The sequence below is a fragment of the Galeopterus variegatus genome, unplaced genomic scaffold (assembly GCF_000696425.1).
Source record: "Galeopterus variegatus unplaced genomic scaffold, G_variegatus-3.0.2 Scaffold1066, whole genome shotgun sequence".
NCBI lineage: Eukaryota > Metazoa > Chordata > Mammalia > Dermoptera > Cynocephalidae > Galeopterus > Galeopterus variegatus.
In genome coordinates, this window is record NW_007727177.1 from 42539 (window position 1) to 55179 (window position 12641).

Here is a 12641-nt window from a genome sequence, read left to right on the forward strand (position 1 = left end):
TATTCTGGGTTATCTAGAGCAGCATTTTTCACACTATGGGTCATGACTCCCTACTGGATTTTGACCCATTAGTGGGTGAAGTTGGGCACAGCCAACATTTTTTAAAATAAAAGTGAAGAGAATGGAGAACATCAGAGTGTATGTCTGGAAGTAGGATTTAAGTATTGTTTTATAAAATGTTTGTTTTTATTTTGTCCAAATGTGTACGGGTATAGACCATGATGTCAAATGTATTTATTGCTATGGATGGAAGTCAACTGAGTTTGAAAGCCGTTAATCAATAGATCACTGTCCTTAATCTTCACTACACATTGGAATCACCCAAGAGCTTTAAAAATAGGGCTGCATGGGTCCCACCCCCAGAGATTCTGCTGTAATTGGTTTTGGATGTAACCTGGCTTGGAGCTTGCTTAAAGCTTCTCAGGTGTGCAGCCAGGGTTGAGAGCCCCTGAAGAGTTGAGCCTTGTGATCACGGCCTGCCAAGTAATTTCAGTGCCTGCCGATTGGTTTTGGATGTAACCTGGCTTGGAGCTTGCTTAAAGCTTCTCGGGTGTGCAGCCAGGGCTGAGAGCCCCTGAAGAGTTGAGCCTTGTGATCACGGCCTGCCAAGTAATTTCAGTGCCTGCCTTTAGGGTTAAGTTTATTTAATTTGCCTTGGGACCAAGTTATCCCATTAATTGGGATTGTTGCAGGGTATGAAGAAGGGGCAGAGGAGGCTTATGACATAGGTAAAGTTTTTGCCCCAAGTGAAGACCAAATGCAGTCTGGTGGGGGTGAGTGAATGAAAGCTTTACAGTAGTTCATATAGAGAAATGTGGTAGGAGAATTGAGAGACAGAGAGTCAAAGAAATATTGGAATAATTTGAATTGTGTGAGTAATTCCATCTGCCATTCCACTCAGTGAGTGATGTCCCAGAATCAGCATGACATGGGGCACTGGAGTCTGCTGTTTTTCTAGTTGGTCTCAGTTCATAGGTACCTCTTACCGGTGTGGGCTTTTCCACACAGCAGATTAGCTTTAAGGGTAATTCTTGATTTATTCTCTTATATGAGCCCTCCCCTCACAGAAGATGTAACTCCACCATATCCATGTTGCAAAGAATGACTAGGTCATCCGTTGCATTAAATTAATCTAGTTTTGATTGTATCAGTTTGCATTCTTGTTCTTATACAATTTATAATTGTGCTTTGTTTTGTAACTGTATACAGCAAGAACATAGGGCATTTATACCTAGTTATTTTATTTGTATATATTTATTTATACCATAATATAAAAAATGCATAGGAACAAGCACTAGAATTTTTGTCCCTTAAAAGGATAACCTTACTGTGCTCACTGGCTGCCTTTGCTCTGTGTGATTTGTAGCAGCTCACCCTGATACCTTGAAAATACAATGGGATAGTAAATTAAATCCAACTTTCATATCGATCAATTAGTAAAGATTAGAAGATATTCTAAAGTGATGTAAATAGAGCTTAAAATTATTGGAATTTTTTGCCAGTAGTCCTGTCTGTGTGTGAAGTAGGAGTTCAGAAGAAAATCTACATTAAGAAGGAAAGTGGGATTTAAATTAGGAATGAAAAAATTGGTGATGATGATGATGACAACTGGTGTTGGTGACAGTGGCAGGTGACATTATTGAGCATTTACTAAGGAACCTGCAATGGGCCAGTGCTTTCCATGGATTATTTTAGTTGATCTTTAGAACAACCCTTTAATAACAAACCCTTTAATAACAAACCTTTTAGACCAAACATCGTAATAACAATCACCCCATTTTATACATAAGAAACCAAGTTAAGTAGTTTGCCTGAGAGATTCAGCTGGGACTCAAGCCCAAATATGTTGCATCCAAGCCTGAGAGCCAAATCTTCTGCTTAGGAAGAGAAGGACAAGGGGGGTATTCCAGGCCAGAAACCTAACATGGATCTAGGCATGAAGGAAGGGATGTGTTCCAGGGAGGTGCTGGTGGAGAAGTCAGGGGCCAGTTAGCCCAAGGGAGAAGAGGAGGCTATGACGTATTATGAAAGCACTGGGAAAAGGAATGAGACAATATTCTTATACTGATGTAGGGAGTTTGATGAGATCCTGAAAATGGAACAAGCAAAGAGAGTGGAACACATGACACACACTTATGTAGAAAAGAAACATATATGGGTGTGTGTGTGATTGACTAGAATGCACAGAAACCACCCGTAAGGACGTGATCCAGAGTGTAACAGTGTGCACCTTTGGGGCAGATACAGGTGTTAGTGGTGATGGTCAAAGGGAACTGGAGCTTTGATGCAAGATTTGTATTTTGCTTGCTTTGTTTGCAAGCAAGAGGACTGCATTCGTGTGCTTAGATAATTTGAAGGCTAGAGTATTGATACAAACAGTTACAATGAAATAGGGACAATATGGGAATTTCACATTCAGTTTAGTCCCATCTCTAGAGTCCTAGACTGGAACTTTCAGGACTCTTTTGTAGGAGCTGATGTGATGGAAGGGGTAAGAGAAAAGTGAATTGTCACTTAATTGATAGAGAAGACAGAATGGTTGTTGACTAGTCCCTTTTTTTTTTTTTAAAGTGAAAGACCATTTGGAGTTTTTTAAATATGGGCATCAGCAGTAGCATTCTGGGAAAGCTGCCTCCTCAGTCTACTGGTCCAGAGATGGAGCTGGGGTCAGAACAGGAAGGAGAAGCCATCATCGTGCTCTCCCTTATCAATGGATTGTCCCAGAGCCGGGCTAGGAGGCAGGTCCTCTGTGTGGCTGCTCCTGGTCTTTTAAAAATGCATACAAAACCCTAAATGGTCGATTCTGTGTGTTTCAGATGGAGACGAGAGATCTGGACTTGTGAACTTTTGCCAGAAGAGACTGAATGTGCGCCCTTCCCCATGCCAGGGAGGCAGGGCTGATCTGGAGTGCAGAGGACCATGCCGGTGGCGAGAGGTAGGTGACCAGGTGGTCGTGAGCCTGCACCGTGACCTCTGCTGCATTTTCATGTCCAAGCTTGTCAGCGTGATGGGGATGTTGCTGTGGATGTGACTCTCCTCTGGCAGAGCGTCAGGGAGGAGGTTTCCTGTTCCCGGTGTCTGGGGGATTCCATTCAGGAAGCAGAGGTGGCGGGGCCACACCAAGATCAGGAGGCCTAGGAGTCCCGAGAGCAAAAAGCAGAGCCACCGATATTCATAGTTTATGGAGCACTAACCAGGGGCCAGTCCCACCTTTAAGGACTTTAACGGTTTAATTGATTTTATTGTCACAACACCGTGAAGTGGGCACTGCTGTCCCCCGCCAGCCCCCTTAGAGACAGTGCCACCGGGGAGCACAAGGAGCCTGGTGTGTTCCTGAGGGAGCACTAGCCTTTACCAGCAGGAACTATTTACTCCTCTTTCCCCCTTCCTCACACAGTTCCCACAACCTTTCCTGCTCTCCCCGCTTCTCATCTGTTTTCTTCATATCATTATAAATCGCACTGAAAGGAAATTAGCATCAAAGGGATCAGTGTAGGTCACTGTGGCAGGTTATATTTTCCAAGAAATGGCTGCAGCAATGTCACTACTCTCCCATCAGGTGGGGAGGTCTCCTTTCCCTCCCCTTGAATCGGGGCAGGACTTAGTGACTGCCTTGACAGAGAGGAAGTAGCAGAAGTGATGCTGAGTGACTTCAAAGCCCAGACCAGCAAAGGTAATGTGGCTTCCGCCTGGGTCCCTCATTCTCTTGAGACCCAGGAGCTGTGTTGTGAGGAGGCCCAGGCCACATGCGGCATTCCAGCTGCAGCCCCAGTGACATGGGAGTGAGACTTCAGAGGGCCGGCTCCAGCCCCCAGCCTCTGAGCTGCCCCCGCTGATGCCAAGTGGAGCAGAGACAGGTGGCCCCGATGAACCGTTTCTGCTGAGCCCTGCCCTATAACATATTCAGGAGCAAAATAAACATTGTCATTGTTTTGAGCTGTCTCATTGAAACCCACAGCACACTGTCGTTTAAGGTTTATATCATTATACTTATTTATAAGTAAGGAAACCGAGGTCTAGTGTGGTGAAGTGACTCACCCAAAGGCCACGCAACTAGTGAATATGATGCTGGGATTTAAATCCAGAGTGGCCTGATTTCAAGCTTGTGAAATTCACCACGGCCCCAACTAAATGTTCTTCCTGGGCTGGCAGCTGGGGCCTTAGCTGGCCCTCCCACACAACTGCTCACCCTTTTGGAGTAAGAGAACAAGAGAGCAAAATTTTAGAGAACTAGCTTTGCACGATATGTTGTGATGGTTGCCTTAATTTCAACCCTGGTTAAATGCCTCCAGTCCTGGCTTAAACGCAGAGTTCTCTGGGGAAGCTGTCTGTCTTCCTTCCCTCCATGAGCATAGATCCTGTGGCATCTGCTCATGGCGTAAGATAATAATCACGGTGTGAGTGTGTAATCAATGATTCTATCTGTTGTTTGACTTTGTGAAGGTCAGAGATTGGTCTGATCTCATATTTCTCACCTCGTTTTTTCTAGGACAGACTGTGACCTGTGGTAGACAATTTATGAGTGCATGTTAAATAAATACCAAGAGTGTTAAATGTGGATTTTCTCGGTGGTGATGATGATGATGATAGAGTAGGGTAGTGCTTGGTTCCAGGTATGAATACTGATGTCTTATGGTGTTGAAGGCTTGTCTTTTGAGGCCAGAGATTTCTCCCTGTGTCTTTCCTGTTAGATAAAACATCTTTGTGTTTGGCTGATATAAATAAATAACTTTGATAAAATGCAACGGTTAACTAAACAATAACAGGAACTGCCAGAGGGCTCTGAGACACTGTATTTCATTCGGTTGTTATGCAAGTGGGAAATATTTTCAGGAGGGAAGCAGATACACAACACTGGAGAACTGACATTGTGTGAGTGTCGAAATCTGAACTGTGTAATGTCTGCGTTCCTTTTAGTCAGGCTTTGCTCATAGGAATGTGGTGCTTGTGTTTTTTAGCTTGTACCTATGTGTGTGTGTGCATGTCACTGCAGCTACTTGGGAGCTGTGAACAGCAATCTTTACATTGTCCAGAACTTCTAATATTTGACCCTACACTTAGGAGCTGTAGGGCTCCTAAAATAATGGAGGTGGTGGCAGGACCAGAATATAAGGATTTTTTTTTTTTTTTAGTTATGAAGGATTGATAAATGCATGCAGAATGTTAGGTAAGTTTAATTCTTTAAGTGTATTTTTTTTATTGCCTAGTCTATCAGTTAGCTTTTCCTGCGTAACAGACCACCTCAAAACTTAGTAGCTTAAAATAACAGCCACTTATTTAGTTCATGATTCTGCAGTTGGCGATTGGGGCCGGGCTCAGCTGGTCTGACTGGGTTAACCGGGCTGCCTCATGCATGCAGTATGGCCTTACCTGGGATGGCTCGCCTTGGTTCCACAGGTCTCTCACCCTCCAGCAGGCTAGTGTGAGCTTGTCCCCACAGAAGCAATGCTCCAAGAGAGTGAGCATGCAAAGCTTGAAGCCTCAAGAGTGAGGCTTTGGTTCGAACATGACACAACCTGACATCTGCCACATTCTGTTGGCCAAAGCAAGTCACAAGCCAGTCCAGATGCAAGAGATGAGAAACAGTCTCCAGCCCTTGATGGCAGGAGCCGCTAAGCCACATTGCAAATGTCAGGGACACAGGGAGGGTGGAGAACTGTGGCCATCTCTGCAACCTGCAGCACCACGTAAAATGCAAATACTTCACCAAGGGAATTAACAGCATTATAGAGAGGGTGGAAAGGAAACATTGGCGTGGTTTATAACTTACAAGAAAAATCAAACAGGATTGAGAAGAGAGGACAGCAAGAAGAGGCTGAGATGGGCACAGAATGGAAGTGCCATGTGTCATTCCCCCACATCTCATCCCCCTGAGTCTGTGAAAGGGGGATTGGACCAGGGAGCAGAGCACAGGGTTGATAGTTGGCAGCAAAGAGAAAGTTTCTTTGCTTTGCTGTCTTCTCCTGCCATCGACTGGGAGTGCAAGTGATGAGGGCCTGGCAGGCAGCCTGGAAGGAGAGTGGAGCAGCTACTTGCAGGTCTCAGTCAGCGGGAAGAGACCTCCACTGAATTTGCCAAACCTGGAATAGCATTAGTTCTGCCTCCCTTCCTACCCCTGAAGCCTCAAATTTCATGTGGTTTATCTGATGGGTTTTGTTTGTTGGAAGGGTATGGGGGTCACCAGAGAGGGAGGGGAAGGGTCAGAGTTCTGTCTCCTGTATCATTGTTTCCCCATGGAATTTAAGGAAGGCTTCATCTTACAAACACTTGGCCTCTTAACACTGCCACCGCGTCCATGGGTGCTTTTAGTCATCACAATAGCCCTATAAAGTGGGATTATTATTATTCTCGTGTTACAGATGGGTAAACTGAGTCCTGATAAATTAAGTAACTTGCCTGGTCACACAGCTAGGCAGTGGCAAAGGTGGCATTTGGAGCGGGCTGTGTGATTTCACAGTGGCTATGCTGAGCACTCCTGCTAAGGTGTCCTGCCCATTACACAGAAATGGCTGCACCCACCAGGTATAACCAGTGCTCCTGGGATTTGGCCTCCTGCCCCCTTCCCCTTGCTGCACTTTGGATTGAAGATCTGGGGTAGGGGGTGTGTTATGGAAAGGCAGTGCTGGTGGGATCACACTGGTGAGGAGAATTCATTGTCAAGTGGTAGGTCAGCTGCCTTTGCGCAGCCCTCCTACCTTCATCTGGGTAAGTGGGGATGGGTAATTTTTTTTTTAATTAATATTGGTTTTTTTTACATTCTATGATGTTGTTGTAGAAAAGGTGGGAGGGAGGGGGAGAGGGGAAAGGGGAAGGAAATGGAATGGAAGAAGGAGGAAAGAGGAGGGGTGGGATTGAGGCTTGTGGCACCCCCCTCATTCCCACCAGGGGGCTTCCAGTGGTGGCTTGGTCATTGCTGGGCTGGGTGCAGATGTCAGGGGGATGTGACAAAGCCCTCGCCCCCCACCACCCCAGCTTGGGAACCTGGGGCCCTTCTTGCTGTGGCTTGGTGGTCATCACTGGGCTGGTTGCGGGAGTCGAGGGGACATGGCTGAGGCCCTCAGACCCCCACCGCCCCAGCTCAGGAGAGCCTTGGGCACTTACTGCAGCAGCTTGGTAGTCATTGCTGGGCTGGTTGTGGGGGTTGGGGTTGTGGCCAAGGCCCTCAGCCCCCCCACTGCCATGGCTCAGGAGAGCCGAGGTGCTTCCTATGGCAGCTCGGTGGTTGTCACTGTGGTGGTTGTGCATGTCAGGGGGTTGTGGCCAAGGTCCTCAGCCCCCAGCCTCAGGACTGGTCGCAGGTGTCAGTAGGCACGTGAGGTCCCTGGCCTTCTCCCCTTTCTGTCTTGGTAGCCCAGGGGATTTCTGGTCCTTCTAGGTGTTATAGGTGTTCTTTGGTGAAGTAAGACCTTTACTAGTTAGTATCAGATTTTGTCAATGGTTGTGGGTACTTTGTTTTTTCTTCCAATTATATATTGGATTATTTGTTATTCCCTCCACTTAAATTCTGCACTGGAACTAATTTGTTGTCCTTTGCTTACTTCTAAAGTGGGGGAACTTCCTGTTAGGACCAGTACTTGAGTTCTGTGGTTGGGCTAAATTGCTGCTTTGCTGCTGATTCCCTGGGGAAGGCTTTTTGTGCAGCTCAGGTTTTAATGGTTGACTTTATAGGAACTTCGTGTCTAGAGAAATCTGGTGCACCTGGGTTGTGTAGAAACTCTGGTCTGGGCCTGAGTCTTTTCATCAATCTGCACCCCATGCCATTCTATATTCCTGATCAGTCTCCTCTGAGTGGTCCTATGCTGATTGGGAGGCAGATCAGCTGTCCTGGCTGTGCCCTAGTTTTCCCCTGGCCACTGCCCATGCTCCAAACACTTCCTATGGGAGGGGCTGTGCTCTGGTCCCTTGCAATGACTGACCGGCCTCTGAGTGGTTCCTTTTTTTTTAGTTGTTGTGGCTCCTCAGTCCTATATGGGTCCACAGGAGCTTATTAGTGGTCTTGCTGGCCTGGGGGCCACCAAGGCACTCTTCTCCCCTGCCGCCTCCAAGCAACTCCATCCAAAGGGCACAGCTGTGGCTTTTGCTGGCTCCTACTCCATGCACTCAGCAGCTCCAGCCCATAAGTGGCCTGGGCTGGAAACAGAGCAGTTTTTTCTTCCTTTCATCGTGGCTTCTCCCACCTTCATGTACTCCATAGGTCTCTCCTCCCTTTTCCCTGAGCTCTAGTGGCCCCAGCTTGGGTGTCGTTGCTTTTTTATACTTGTAAATTGGTCGATTGTGGGAAAGAGTGATGCTGGGGACCATCTATTCTGCTATCTTGACCAGAAGTCCTCAGATGGGTAATTTTTAGTACCAACTGGGTGATCTATCTCCTTCTCCCCCTGAGTGAGCCATGAGGGCTCCCAAGATCTAGGTCTGAGTGCCCTATTTCACTGTACCCCAAGGATTGCCCTGGCACCATCTAGAGCTAGCCCTACACCCATCTAGAGATTGCCCTGGCACCCATCTAGAGCTAGCTCCTCTGCCCACCAGAGCCAGGTCCTCGGGCCACCGCTGAGCCAGGCTTGAAATAATTCCTCACTTGGGACACAGTCCTCAGGAGATACCTCCCAAGCCTTAGCCCCACACACCAAGGAGCACACCCCGAGAGGCATCTCCCGCTGGACACCCGCTTTTGTCTTCTCTGGTTCTCAGGCTTCTCCTCCCCTCAATGCAACAGAATTTCACTAACTAAATAAAATAATGGGGAACAACACTTTTTCTTTCCTGATGGTCTCCTGCTCACTGTTTAGTGAAAGGCTAATGCTTCCATCAACTGGCTGAGAGTTTTAAAGTAATTTACTGACGGTGGAATTTATTCCTTTTCTCTTTATGCTCTTTTTCTCCTTATTTTCCATTCTTTTCAATACTAGCCACTTAGGTGCCACTTAGAAGCCTGAGACTGATAAGGATAAGCAAGCAGCTCCTGCTTAAAAATAAAAAGCATGTATTGAAAGCTTGCTGTGAATCAGGTCCTGTTCTAAGCACGTGTTCTCACCACACGTGAGGTAGAAGGCACTATTCTTGCCCCCATTTTGCAGATGAGAAAACTGAGGCACAGAGAAGTGATGTCATCTGTTAGTTATTATTTGCAAAAATGAGGCTGTGTCTTAGTTTGGGTCAAGAATTGAGGTGCAAGTATTTACACGAGCAATGATACCCCAAAGCACGATCAGGGAGTGGGGAGTAGAATGAGGAGGGGGAAAGGACCTGTGACCAGGAGCAGGTTACCCCTGTGGGCACCTGGGACTCAGTCCCACTGGAGATCTGGGACAAACCATGTAGGATACATCCAGGAATCATCCCAAAGGGACACAGAAGTTGGTGTATTCTTGGGAGAAATTATGTGGACCTTTTTAAAGCAGTCGTGAACATCATTATAATGTCCTGTATGTTGCCATCTATTTGTCCAGGGGGAAAGAGGGAAAATCTGTTGTGTGTTAGTCCCCCTGGCTTCCTGAATCAGGTCCTACATGTGCAACAAACCACCCCAAACAGAGTGGGAGAATTGATAGTAAGTATCTATTTAGCCCATGCAGCTAAAGGCTGGCTGGGGTTTGGCTGATCTGGGTTGGGCTCAGCTGGGCTGTTATTCATTGAGTAACACACATCTTCAGTTGACTAAGCCAGGCAGGGCTCAGCTGAGTGATGTGCTTCCTGCACTGGTCCAGCTAGCCTTGGCTTCTTGCCGATGTCTAACTTCAGACAAGCAACACCTGAGCACATCCTAAGTCCAGGTTGATGGGTGGTAGCTTCCTGAGGGAAGCTGTTCTCATGACAGTGGCAGAGGCACAGGAGTGCAAGTGGAAACCTAAGAGGCCTTGTAAAGCCTGGGCTTGGAATTGGTGCACTGACATGTCTGTATTATCCTGTTGGTCAAAGCAAGACACTGACCAAACCTAAGTCAAGAGGCAGAGAAATATATTCCACCTTTGCTGAAGGAGTTTCTACTATTGACCTTGGCTTAAGACCAATAAGGCAATCTATTATGCTTCCACTGCCTTCTGCCAAATTGGGCAAATACGATGTGAAATTGAAAAGCCAATGTCAGTTTTCATTACCACTTTGGGCAAAATCCCAAATCTTCAATGATATTCTAATTTTTTATTAATAGGAAATGAAACAATATTAAAAGCTGCACAGCCTCAGGTTCCAGAAACCTCTTTGTCATCTCAGAGCTTAGCTGGAAATTGTTACCTTATCTTGTATGATGGTTTTGTTCATCGTCACCCATGAAGTGTTTCAGTCGGTGAACTTGTCGCTCCCACAATGACAACCCGTTACCCCTCAGCAGCTGCCTAAGATGCCCAGACTTGGAACTGGCACACACCAGTTGCTCAAGCTCGTCAGAGTGAAATAAGAGCAGCGAGTAGAATGAATAACTTGTCAAATTATATTGATGTGTATGTTTTCCTACATTTTAAGAGAAGGCATTGAATTGTATAAAAGTGTCATTTCTCGCTTCTCTCAGTACCTTGGCTGCCTCATCTGGCATAGGTGCAATTTAGCTGGAAAGAGAAGTAGCAAAGCTTTTATGTTGGTTGAAATTTGAAGCCATAAATTTACAAGACTTTTTCTAAGTTATCATGAAAAAGACTTGCTGTCTTATACTTTGTGAGAGTTATAAATAATAAAGCACATGCTAGGGATGGCTTGACTCTTGTGTTCTTGGCCGTGTAGAGCAGGTCTGCGGAAGGAACCTAAGCCTCAGATGATTAAGCATCTTCCCAAACACTCCTAAGTTATTTATACCATGTCTGTGCAGCGGCCAAGCTAACCAAATGAATGCAGACCTTGAAAGCTAGTGTCTCAGCAATGACACCCTATTTAGCCTGCTAGAACATTCTATTAATGAAATCATATGCCTTATTAATACTATTAAAATGCCTGGGTACATAGTGGCTTGTTTCCATCTGTATGAATGCTCAAGGATTGAGGAGAAAGTACCAGATGTGGAAGCCAATTAATAAATGTCACTTCTTGGTGGTGTCTTATTTTGGAGTTCTCCAAAAACAAACACTGAGACAAGGATTTAGATGCAAGTAATTCATTTGGTAGGTAATTTCAGGAAGGATGGAGGGGGTGGAGGGAAACAGGACAGACAAGGGAAAGCGACTAGTGTAGATGAGCAGTTTACCATTGGAGATGACGATCTCAGTCCTGCTGGGACCTCCTGATGGTGGAGACCTCATCTCAGAGTCCTCACCCAAGAAGTGAGGGAGCTGGGCATTGTCCACAAGTCCCCTCCACCACTGACAAGGACTGAACAGGGGCAATAACTCCCTGGCACGTCTGGCCCTTCCTGAGTGATTCCAGTGTGCTCCTCTCCCCGGAGAGTCTTCAGAAAGAGGGTCACAGGCACTCGTACTGGGAAACCTTGACATGTTTGGGAGCAGTGGGTGCTGAGGGGACATGGGTGAGGCACCATTAGCATCTACTACAGGGTGCTCAGGAGATTGGGAGGTATGAAAAGGAGGACTGTGTAGCTTTTAAAACTGAGCACAACAGAAACTAAATACCTCCAGGGCCTTTGCACTGCATGGAAAAAGGAGAACACTTAGATTTAGGCACTACCATACAATGAGCTATTACATAACTGCTAAAAAGAGAGGAAGAGCTATTGTGTGTTATGGAACTCTCTTGAAGTTACAGTTTTGAGCAGAAAAAACGGCACAGTACATAACAATATTTAGAATTTGCTCCCATTTTTAAAAACCACTTTATTTGGATGTAATTTACATGTAACATTCACCCATACTAAGTATGCAAGTGTGAGCGTTTTAGTAACTTTGAACAGTTTTCTAGAAATTTTATATGAATAGTATCATACAGTATGTGGTTTTTTGTGCCTGATTGCTTGCACTCAGCATAATGTCATTAAAGCCGTCCATGTAGCAGATGTAACAGTTTGTTCCCTTTTTACTGCTGAATAGTATTTCATTATATGCATATATCACACTTCATCCGTTCTACAGGTGATAGCATTTGGATTGTTTTGAACTTTATTATAAATAATGCTGCTATGAACATTCACATGCAAGTCTTTATGTGGACATATATTTTCATTTCTCTTGAGTAGGTATCTACGAGTGGAATTTCTGTGTGATATATTTCTAGTTCTTTAAGAAACCACCAAACTATTTTCCAAAGAAGCTCTACCATTTTATGTCCCATCAACCACGCATGAGGGCTCCAGCTTCTGCCCGACCTCACCAACAGTTGGTGAGGCGGGTCTGTTTTGTTTCAGTCATTGTGACAGATGTGCAGTGGCCTCTTATTGTGGCATGCTCTGGAATTGTTTCTCAGTGTGAGCACCCTCTCTAAAAGATTCAAAAGGAAGGGCAGGATCAGATTTTAGGTCATTTGCCAGAAATAGTCACTGTCTGGTAACAATACAATGGCTCTTTATTCAATCAAGACCTGCTCCCTTGACTACGTTTTGTCTGTAAATGGGAAATTGGTGATTTAAAATGTCCAGATATCAGATAAAGACAGACATGAAAGTGCTTCTTTTCTTCAGTTACTGCAGAAGTTACTCAGCTTCCTCAGCCTTCCCCTTTGCGTGTGATCAAGACTCACTGGCTGCGTATCCGCCCAATGGTGTA

At 45.6% G+C, this 12641-nt stretch overlaps 1 protein-coding gene across 1 annotated transcript in view; it reads left to right on the plus strand.

Annotated features, from left to right (window-relative positions):
• The first annotated feature begins 2843 nt into the window (after nucleotides 1–2843).
• Nucleotides 2844–12641, plus strand: part of RIN2 (Ras and Rab interactor 2) — a 185427-nt gene continuing 175629 nt past the window's right edge. Inside the window, exon 1 of the mRNA XM_008574574.1 lies at nucleotides 2844–2935. The gene's annotated coding sequence lies outside the window, so the exon portion shown is untranslated. The remainder of the gene's footprint in view (nucleotides 2936–12641) is intronic.